Source organism: Alosa alosa, chromosome 19, assembly GCF_017589495.1.
Source record: "Alosa alosa isolate M-15738 ecotype Scorff River chromosome 19, AALO_Geno_1.1, whole genome shotgun sequence".
In the NCBI taxonomy this organism is placed as follows: domain Eukaryota; kingdom Metazoa; phylum Chordata; class Actinopteri; order Clupeiformes; family Clupeidae; genus Alosa; species Alosa alosa.
This window is the reverse complement of record NC_063207.1, coordinates 30,333,660-30,345,359: the sequence shown is the minus strand read 5'-3', so window position 1 is coordinate 30,345,359 and position 11,700 is coordinate 30,333,660. Positions and strand designations below refer to the sequence as shown.

At 42.8% G+C, this 11,700-nt stretch overlaps 1 protein-coding gene across 3 annotated transcripts in view; it reads left to right on the top strand.

The window, feature by feature from the left end:
* Window positions 1–399: 399 nt before the first annotated feature.
* Window positions 400–11,700, top strand: part of luzp1 (leucine zipper protein 1) — a 51,664-nt gene continuing 40,363 nt past the window's right edge. The window contains exon 1 of one of the 3 annotated variants that reach the window (XM_048227466.1): window positions 400–826. The gene's annotated coding sequence lies outside the window, so the exon portion shown is untranslated. Of the gene's footprint in view, window positions 827–933; window positions 1,108–2,195; window positions 2,354–11,700 lie in introns of those variants that run through there. The other 2 variants (XM_048227467.1, XM_048227468.1) reach the window with 2 other exon arrangements.

Below are 11,700 nucleotides of genomic sequence, written 5' to 3'. Positions count from 1 at the left end.
AACAATCCAGTGCATGTTTGAAAAAGGCTTAAGTAGCCTAACTATGCTACTATGTTCTAGGTTATTGACAGTGAGTGAAGTAGACTAACACACACAGTTGTACACAGAAGAAAAAATAAAGAAACTGCTCCAGCTTTCAACCAGACCAAGGGTCATGCTTGTGAACACCACATCAAAACAAAAGGAGACAGAATTAGAGCACTTAAAGTCAGTTACATTAGACCTTATATTTTACAGAATAGGTCCATAAAGGCACAGGCCATTGTTAACTGTAGGAAAATATAACATGTGAAGAATGTTTAAAATTAAAATGTTTAAAAGGCCTTCAGCCTCTGAAGTCAGTTTGAGTGAAACCCTGCAGACATCTCTTTTAAAGTTCTAGTGGGACTTCTGGAGTGCCTCAGTAATAGCAGAGGCCTAGCTAGGCCATAGGCTACTTCTCTTTTTTTCTCCCATGCACTCGGTAGCGCATTCTGCAAACGTATTCCTTGCCGGTTCTTCGCTCGAAAGGCGGGATCGCAATGGGAAGGGCGTTCTTTTAGCGGTCAGATGTAGCGTAGTCGTTAAGGGGTGGGTCCTCGGGTGCGCTGGAAAACCCACCTTTTTCATTGTTTGGAACTTCATGGAATGTGATGGTTTGATCTTACGGTGCCGGGAGGGGGAGAAAGTGAGAACCGACCAAAAGTTGTTCCAGAAAGTATTTTGAGTACTTTATCGTTTAGCCTAACTAACGCGAAATAGGACGTGTTTTCCAACTCTTCCCTGATTCTCCGCAGTGACAAGAACAACGTGGGGCGAGCATTATTGGGTGAAATGCCACTTTAAGGTAAGTCCATGTGATTGTTCGAAGCTGGATGGAAAATGTTAAAGGAACACCACCAGAGTCTGTTAACTCCTAGAGTCGTAGGTCTACACGGCCAGACAGTAGTGCCCGAACTGCGGCAACTTTCCTCCCTCCTCCCCCTCCCTGTTTCTGCCGCAGCCGAAAGGAAGACTCATCGAAACACCGGACTGCGGCGAATTAAAGGAGCAAGTGTTTGTGGTGCTATTTAAATCGTTATTTTCAACGTCCAACTCGCATTAGCCATTTTTGGATGGGATTTGAAGGTAAGCAACCAAGGTTTTTAGTCGTTCGTGATAGATTCTGGATGAGTTGCCTAGCTCAACACGCATTCCTCGGTTAAGGCATTTTGAAGCTGTCCTACGTCAGCAGCAACCTCTGTCTCAGCAGCCAGTTAAACAATGATACAACTTTTATACGACTTGTTTAGTTAACCCGTTTAACTAATCACACAGCATTCAGAACTTTGCGTAATGTAGCCTAGACGTTGTCTGCATTTTCCGTTGAGCTACCGGTGAGGTAGCCCCCCTCTCTCTCCTTGGGACATTCGTGTTGCTTAGTGGACAGGAAAAGACGTTTTCCTGGAGAACAATGTCTGCTCCCCGCTAAGAGTTCTCAGAAGTCGACGGCGTCATGTATTATAGCCTAGGTGATTTTTTTTTTCTTCTCTTCTCCCAAATCTTGGCTAGGCCCCGTCGTTCGTTTTCTTCGAAAAATAGACTGCTGTAATTGCATGTTCGCTGTACAGCTCCCCGCAGGAGGCGAGTTGTTTCACCCCTCCATGTACGTAACAGTATCAACCTGGCAGACATACCGATGCGCAAAGTGTAGTGTATGCTAGTGACTATGCAATGTTCGCATCGTGGCGTTACTTTTGTCGCAATGTTTTATCCGCAGATAAATAAATAAATTCTACTCTGGGGATTCTTGCCGCTTGAGACTTCTGTCCTCATAATCAGGCTTGAATATAGCCTACATTCTGTTATTGTTCACTTTGACCTTTCACATTGACCAAGTTCAACGTGATCATAAGAGATCATGTTGCATTATTGATGCTGATGATGGCAGTAGGCTATATAAAACGTCATAATGTTTTACATGTGGTTGAAAGTGCTGTGCAGCACAGGCTACATATTTTGGCTGCCTACATTTTAAAGCATAATGGGAACTTCCTCATGGACTGTCGGCTAATATGAAGTTCAGGGAATGATTCCTCTTGTGTTGCGGTCTGTGTTTGTTTGGGAATGGAGAAGTGAATGCGTTTTGCTGTTAGTTTCTGCCTCTGTTTCTGTTTGTGTGTGTGTGTGTGTGTGTGTGTGTGTGTGTGTGTAGCCTATGAGAGGCTTTAAACTGAGCTGAAACTCACCCAGCTGCAGCAGTAGCCACAGCAGCAGCTCCGGAATTGTAATCTGGCAGGTGGGGCCCATAAAAGAGAGAAAGAGAGCGAGAGAGAGAAGGGGGACCTGCCTTGACCTGTTTCAGACATGAAGGCAAATTGCTGATGGCTTTCCAGTAAGTATGCAAGCCAGCTACTTTCCAGCTTTGCTGCTTGTGGGCAGAATGCACAAGCACGTACATGTTGGGCTACTAGGCGGGCACAGTGGACCCTGGCAGAGCCTGTCTGCTGGAGAGACCACAGCTATGCATGGGACTTCATGCACTTAATGGTCTTTTTTTGCTTGCTTGCTTTGTAATCATGTGAACCCTCAATTAATGATTAAGTATATTTTAATGTGTTTTAATCTCTCCTTCTGTACTACTTCAGAACGTCTGAAAGAATGTATTTATTGGATATTAACTTTCATAGTGTACTTGGTATCCTTGGCTGTGGAAGTCAGTTGAGGTAGTTGGGTTATTAGTTTCAATGAAATCTGCTTTATCAAGTGTCTGAACTTGCAATTTCTCCATTTTAGCTGCCCACCCTCCCTATTTTCTTCTTCACGTCACCTGTGCACGGAGGAGGGTAAAGGTTCCCTTCAGTCTGCATTGTTGATTGTGTTGCAGTTCTGTTGAACTTTGTAATATTTGATTGGGGGGGGGGTTGTATGGTGTCTGTCTGTGGGAGTAGTAATAAAGACTGTTGCCAAGGAGTCTGTTTTGCGCAACAGCAGCAGACATGTAAAGCAGTAATCTTAACACTTTTACAGTCCAACACACACACACACACACACACATAATGGCATCTGCTGATTTTGGCACAAACAGACGGCTAATCATTACGAGTGTCCAATCAGAGTAATTATCAGTTTTACTCGCAGGCCTGTGGATTAGCATGTGGCTAATTGACTGCTCTCCGGATTAAATTGGAAATTGCAGGCTTTTATCGGCCTTGGCATGCCATTGGGATGCAGTGGAAGCCCAGAAGCATGCAGCTTGTTGTTGAGATAGTCTCCACTGTTGGTATGTCAGACTTTGTTGGTTCTTCATTGGGTTTTACACATTCAGGCCGTGTTTTTCCTTTTTTTTGGTTCTCTAATGCATGTTGTTCTTGCCGCAGATGCTTGTGCTGTGTGCACATCTGCACTTAGTCTGTTTTATTTATTTTTTTGGTGACTAGTATACAAAGCATGATTTTTGTGTATGCAAAATCATTGCTGACAATGTGAGCCAAGTATGTGTATGCAAATGGCCCTGATTGGTATCACAACACATAGTTTACATAGTGGACATAGAGTGCTCTGGTTTGTGGCTTGAAAAAGATGAAGATCAGCAGCCATAATATGAACCCTCTAATGGGCTTGCTGGTTATAAGACATACGCTGATACTGCACCACATGTGGCTGGGAGCTGTGGCCCAGCACTAGAATGGGTTCACCAGGTTCACACCCAATTTATGTCTGAATGAAAATGCTTTCTTGTGGAAGACCATTTCAGATGATCACTTTACTTTAAAGATCAGTGCTACATGTGCTGCCTTTTCTGTGCAGTTAAGAAAGGAATAACTAAATCAGCTTTTTACCACCTCAGACATTGTCAAACTTAGAGGTGTGATGTCAAAACATGACTTAGAAAAACTCATTCATGTATTTATCTCCAGCAGGGTTGATTACTGCAACGGGCCTTTCACAAGCCTTCCTGAAAAGATTATCAAACAAGTTCAGGTGATACAAAATGCAGCAGCTAGGGTTCTCACGAAAACTATTGGAGTAGTCTGGTCAGTTCTTTTAGTTAAGTCCCTGCACTGGCTTTCAATAAGTTAAAGAATTGACTTTAAAACACTACTGCTTGTTTATAAATGACTAAATGGAACGGGAACTAATTACCTATCAGACCTGCTTCATTAGTACACACCTTCCAGACCTCTCAGGTCTCGGGAGCAAAACTTGTTAGTAAAACCCGCTGTTAAAACTAAACATGGTGAAGCAGCTTTTAGTCGCAATGTGATTCAGCTCTGGAACCGACTTTCAGATGACATCAAAAAGGGCCCCAACTGTAGACAGTTTTAAAATCTAGACTTAAGACCAAACTGTTCTCAGATGCCCTCTGATAATTGATCAAATGTACTCCCTGTTATCGCTGAGTTACAAATTCTGAATCTGTCTTTTAATTATTCTACCTTGTCTTTTATGTTTTCTTTTTAATTATTATGTACTTTACTTTTAAAACTATTTTAACTATTGCCCCTTTATGCTTTTATTTAGTATTACTTTTTGCTTTTTTATGTAAAGCACATTGAATGATCCCCGTGTTTGAAATGTGCTATATAAATAAACTTGACTTGACAGGTAAGCTTCTGATGAGCTTTGTACATCTCTACAACATCTGATGTAAACATGCCACCTCCACACACCCCCCTTAAAACCCACAAACTCCATTTTGAAATTGGGTCCCATTTTGAAATGAGTGCCCAATGACCTTGTAACATCCTTGGCTTCTGTAACTGGCCAAACAGTGTAATCACCATGAAAACAACAGAGGCCCTCTTCTGTCCAGAATGAATTTGTCAAGACAGACACCTCTCTAATTTCATCAGCTACTGCCCCTTTTGTGCATGCTACAATGGGTGTTAAGGAGGTGTTAAGGGGCTAATAGAGCAGCGTCGGTCCTCTCACCGAGCTTGTTACTCGGTGTGTGTGTGTGTGTGTGTGTGTGTAAAGGAAAGCTCCCTGTGAGCCCCATCGTCCACAGCTGTCAGGGGTGAGAACATGAGCGGGTTGTGGCAGCAGCTGTCCGCTGGTTGGGCCTTGCGTGGTGCGGTAGACTGGCCGAACTGCACGAGTTGCTCACGTAAGGTGCTGCACAAACTAGAGGAGAAGAGAGGGAGAGCTAAAGTTGTGCATATTTGAATGTTTGTTGGGCAAGCAGTCAGAACCCCAAACTATTGTGTATGCAAAAAGGACTTCAGATTTATTATGAAAATTATATATATATTCATATATTTTTGTATGGTATCGGTCTTATCATATCTAATTAGAGTGCATGGTTCAGAAATGATTGTGTCTGACTCCATGTGGGGGACTTCATCTGATATCCCACTCAGTCACACTCGTCTGGCATAAGCTGACACAGGATTTCACACACACCCTTCACGGTTGTAAACTCAACCCAAGGGAGCCATCATAATGGGCACTTCATAAAACAGATGGGCACACACAACATTCTCCACCACTAGGGCACTGCCCAAACCAAAGCTGAAGCTGTGCTCTTTGCACCTCTGTGTGTCATGGTTATTCAGATGTAACATTGCTGTTCCAAGTTGACATTATAGTAGCGGGGGATAGTTTACCAAGGACCCGTGACCATAACACTAAGAACACTGGAGACATAATTGCTAACAGTGGTATTGGGCAAGCCTTACAGTGGCCATGCAAACATGCAGCCACTGCACACATGCATGCTACTCCCATTTCTCATGTATTTGCTGAGGGATCCTCATCCTGCTAAAGTGCCTGACAGATGTTTATCATGTGAGGTGTGCACGGATCTGCACAGATCTTTATGTAAGCGTTGCAGACATGCACGCATGCGCGCGCGCACACACACACACACACACACACACACACACACACACACACACTCTGTCTGTCACGTCCCTGGTGAGTGATGGATGCAGAGGATGAGGTCCAGATGGCCCAGAGGCAGTTCTGGAAGAACAGAGTGGATGTGTGAAGAGATGAGTGGGTGCTGGGTCTTGATGTTCTGCAGTCTGTGAAATGTGTTTGGATCTTTCAGGCAAATATCTCTCAATAAGAGGACAGAAGGAAAAGTCCAAGTCCAACTTTAGCCTGTGCATACACTGCTTTCTAATTAGAGGAAGTGTACATGTTATGCGTGTAGTCTGTTTTTGTGAGGGTTATGTGAAACAACCATACAGTTTCTTTTGAATGTTCTTTGCAGTGTTGTATGCTTAGGAGAACATGATCCTCCGGAAGCATCCAGCTGTGTGTGAGGGTGGGGTGGGGAGTTGGTTAGCAATACTATTGACATTGCCCCCTAGAGAGAAGTTTTGGGCCCTGACTTCTACATGACCGCCTTGTTCCAACCCTTCGAACATATGCAAAGTAACTTGGCCTTGGAGCTGTTTAAAGGAGTAAGCCTGGCTTGCCGAACGCACAATAAAAATGCGTGTGTGTGTGTGGGGTGGGGGATCTAGCCTGTCCTGTCCTGAGTGATTTCATGCCTTCTATCCTTACAGAGCAGCAGTGATGTTGAAGGGAGAGACAGGGTGGGGGTGGCCAGTGGGTGGCTGTTTCTTCTCTTAAATAACTCAATGGACTCCCAAAATAGCGTCGCTGAATCATGGTGGACCGACGTAGAGCCCAGCCCACGCTAGCAGCAGTGATGTAATAATGTCCACTGTATCCGGGACGACCGGCGCTCGTGCTGACATCTTGCTGGCCAGCTGGACCCAGCTGCAGCAAGTCGGCATAAAGAATGAATTTAATTCATTTCGATTTATTAGCGTGTGCTTGTGCCTGTGCCCGTGTGTGTGTGTGTGTGCAGGATGGATGGTAGAAGGATTTGTTTTATAGTGTCTAGCTGCGGTTTTAGTCTTTTTGTGGCCTTCATTTGTTAGCGTTTCTCTGTAATGATGTTTTGCCACCCTGTGCAGTGAATGCCATCCGAGTGACTTTTGACCAGAACCTTGTGGAAGAATTGTGGCTACTAGGCAACCATCTGGGATCAGAGGAAAACTGACCTTGTTTTTTCCTGTGTGTTGCTGTCTGGGATAATAAATAAATACACAGATCCCGTGTGTGCGTGTGCGCACGGTGTGTGTTTCTGTCTGGGATCATAAGCAAATACAGAAAATACACACAGATCCCGTGTGTGTGTGTGTGTGTGTGTGTGTGTGTGTGTGTGTGTGTGTTTCTGTCTAAGACTAGATCCCCTGACCTGGGAATCCCCCTCTCCTCTCGCTGGAGTCAGACTTCTGGCCTACTGTAACCATGACATCACCCCTCAAACCTTCACCACACCAAAACCTATTTTTATGTGCAAACACACACACACACACACACACACACACACACACACATAAACCACTATCACTATCACCACCATCCCTATATTAAACTGATTTATTACCAGGCCCTGTATGTTGTAGACTTGGCAAACAGACTTTTTTTCATTTCCGAAATCTGTTGGATGGACTCTTGTGCTGATGATCACTATTAAGTAAAGTATGTATTAATTAAGCAGGTGTGTGTGTGTGTGTGTGTGCAAGCACATACAAGGATACAAGGAAGTTTATTGTCACATGCATATAGTTGTGAGGGGGTAAAAAGTGCAGTAGAAGAGGGGTTTAGTAGATTAAGTGGCAAGGGCTGCATAAAAAAGGTGGGGGAGGATTGGGATTGGGTGGGGGGCACCAACAAGGAGCACCCAAGAGCAACAGGGGCAAGGAAAAATGCACAAGAGTTTAAGTAACATTTAATCAGACAATTGTACTGAGCCTGGCTGAGGCTATATAGTGGCCTAGATAATGTGTGTAACTGTGAGACAAGGTGCTGATGACGCCAAGACCATGGGTTTGATTTTCAGACTGCACTCATTCTGAGTATATGGTATTTTAGCCTTACCTGTGCTGTAAGGCACTCTGAATACAATTGTTGTCATACTGAACTAATAAGTGCATAGGAAGTTAAACACCCCCATATGGTCTAGACCAGATTAGGCCAAATCTGCTCCACATTTAGCTTTTTCTATTGGAATGGGTGATCTGGCCATCCACCTTAGGTGTTTGTGGTTATGGTAACCTGAGTATAATCCCTTGTAGTGCCCACAGCTGAGACTGTGTGTGTGTGTGTGTGTGCGCTTGTCATCACCCGTTGGCTGAGCTGCTCGCTGGCGTGGGTGGTAGGGTTGCCAACCGTTCCGTAAAATACGGAATCGTCCCGTATTTGCAGGGAAAAAGATGTGTTCCGTATTGAACTGATATGGAACGCATTTTGTTCCGTATTATTGAGAATCAACTCGTGCAAATCCATGACAGATCAGTATTATAAGTTAGACTATGAACGAAAAATAGACGATTTGTATGAAATAAAGGGAAACTTTGCTGCTGTCATTTATCCCTCTCAGTTTGTCTGTCTGTCATCACTATCCCAACAGAGAATGCACTTTTTGTTTGAGCCACTGCGAGTCACGTATATATTACGCTGATAGCATAGCGTGAGATGACATGTCTTGTCATGAGTTTTACAGTGCTTTTGGAGCTGCTTGTGATGTTCAATATATTTTTTTCTATGACAGCATATCCGCTAGTTCAGTTATTTGGTTTGAGTATAATAGGCTACAAACAGTTATTTCTTTATCAAGTGTTTTTGCATCGAAATGATTCTTGTTTTGCACCAGATAGAAAATGAGTAGGCTAGTGGCTATAATGTAGGCAAGACATTTTTTTAAATATATTGTGAGAATGTGCGTTCATTTGACCAAATTGTGCACTCATTTTACTCAATTATGATCTCATTTTACTAGATTGTGCATAGAATGTAGTATATTATATGCGCATTTTAGTAAATAATGGCTCACACACTATTTAGTGCAATAATACATACATAATTTCAATACCCCTAACTGAAGTGGATGCCGGTGTACTGAAGTGTATTATAGAACCCCGTTCCTTATTTTCATATCAGAAAGTTGGCAACCCTAGTGGGTGGAAATGTCTCTATCTCTCTCAGCTTGTTTAATGGGGACAAGTGGGGTGAGTACGTCTGCAGAGTGTTGTCCTTCTCCTGTGTCTTCCCCCTAATTGGCCTGGCAGGGCTAAATGTGTGGATGGATGGTGACCGTGTGTTTGGAGGGATTGTGTAAAAATGTGAAAGAGAGATAGAAAGATGGAGAGAAAAAGAGAAATGTTTGAAGAAGGGGTGAGGAAGTGAAAAGAGAGTGAGAGAGTGAGAGAGTGAGAGAGTGAGAGAGTGGGAGAGAGAGACTGAAAGTTCCGAGGTTCTACAGCAGTAGCAAAACAACCAAGGTCCTGAAAAACAGTGCAAAAACTTTGACTTTCTTTTGGAAAAAAATAAGAAATCAAAGAAGTAAAAGGCGGATAACTGTATGAGAACACCCAGGGACAGAACAGAACTGCAAACAAGAAAGTAAATTCGGAAATTATAAGAATTAGATGATTTTTCTACTAGTGCAACTGTAACTGCTACACTAGCATCTGCTGTCTCCATAGCAACACATTGCATTGTATTGTTCAAAGAAGAATCAATCAACTGCCTTCGAGCTAATAACTTAGGCAAACTGAAGAATTGCTAAGATCAAACAGTAAAAAAAAGCAAGAAATACCCATTAAGAAGAAGAAACATTTTTATTTTTTTAAAGATATATATTTTTTTTTTCATTCCATTTCATTTTTTAATGAGAATGAACCTGTAAACTCGTCTTTGGATGTTTAACCAGTGGAACTGCTATACTTTGAAGTGCCAACATACTTTTACTATCAATCAACAAAGATGAAAAAAACAATCTACTACAAACATTCTTGAAATTTAAATTTACAGAAAATATGAAATCCATAAAGGAAAGGAAAGAATATAAACTTAAAAAGTTAATGGAGATGCCAGAGACACTTACTGCAGACTACAAAGTCACTGCAGGAGTAAAGGTGAAATGTGATCTTGTTTTCTTTACAAAAAGTACATGAGCTTGGCATACTGCTCTGTGCCACACATACAAAAATATATAAAAAAGTGTGGCATCAGCAGAGGAAGACAAATATCAGTTGATGATGATGACAACACCAATAATGGCAAACTCACTTTTAATATTTATCACAATGGGACTGTCATGGTTCAAGGCTCTGAGACCAGCCTAGAACACTTTCAAAAGTTTCAACTCACTTGTCAATTTATTCAACAATGAAACAAAGGTGAAACCTTGTACAAAATCTTGCCAGGATGACCAAAAGACAAACATCAACCCTCTCTCCTCACCCATCTCAAAAAATAGAACATCTTTAAGGAATGGATTGTCCACTCTGGAGAGAGAGTTTGTCGACTTCAGAGAGACTAACCTGAATGGCGAGGAACTAAACATCCTATTCAACAATCAGAAAAAGGAAATCCAAGGACTAAGGAGTGTAGTGAAGGAGCTGGAGGAGAATAACCTGTCTTTGCAGATGGAGATGCGTCGCCTCAAAGTTGAGCACCTCCAACAGGTGGGGGAGCTCCAGAGGGACATTAAGGAGAACTATCTGACCCTGTAAACAGTGATTCGTTGCCTCCGTGACAAGCACTTCAGACAAGTCGAGGAGCTACAGAGGGACCTGAGAGAGACCAGTCAGGCTATGCGGACTGAGATCCGTTGCCTCAGTGATGAGCCCCTCCGACAAATCGAAGAGCTCCAGAGGGACCTTCTAATATTAAGGGAAGAACAGAGGAACAGTCCAGCAAAACCTGAAGACAATGTTCCTGTACCAGCCTCCTCTCCCACTCCAGCTCCAGCCACCACTAACATCAGCACCGTGCAACGTCCACAGGAAGAGAACTCTAAAACACCATCCCAGGACAACAGGACATCCACTGTGAAAAAAGCCATATATGAAAATACTGGAAAAACAATTAGGCCAAATATGCAGACTCCACATCAAATGAGACCCCTACACGATGAGAATAATCCAGAAATTATCCTTCTGAGTGACTCTAATGGAAAATTCATAAACATGAACCGTCTGTTTCCTAAGAAAAAAGCGATAACCAACAACAACAAGTGCACTAGAGATACTAGATGATAAGAGACTGAAAGATGCCACACACATCATCATTCATACGGGCACTAATGACCTCACATCAGGAAAAAAAGACATAGGAATGGTCCTAAGTAAGGCAGCAAAGAAAGCAGCCACGATTGCACCATCGGCCAAAATAATCGTGTCATTCCTGCTCCCTAGGCTCGACAAGCCCCTGCAATTAATTTAACAGATCAACAAGGATCTTCAAATGCTTTGCAGCCCTGTCCCACAAATTCATTTGGTCAATCATCCTGACATTCACCTACAACACATGTATGACCACATCCACCTGAACAACAAAGGGATACGAATACTGGCAAAAGCATTAAATGACACAGCCCTAGATCGCAATGGCAGAAGACAGACACCCCATCAGAAAAGCAGCACTGCTGAATCTCCACCATCCTACCATAGCAGTCAACAAAACCATCTGATACAAGACAGCCATGCATCTGCATCAACGGCTCAGCACCAGGAAAACCATGCTGCCACTCAAACTACACAAGAGAGCTATGCAACAGTGGCAGCAAAACATACAAAGCCATTGGACCAACAGAGCCAGATTAGAGAAATGCTAGCCTTGATCTGTTCAAAATCCAGCTCTGCACAGTATGTATAAATAAGTATGTATTATTATTTCATTTTTCATCATTATTATTTTATTTTATTTTAT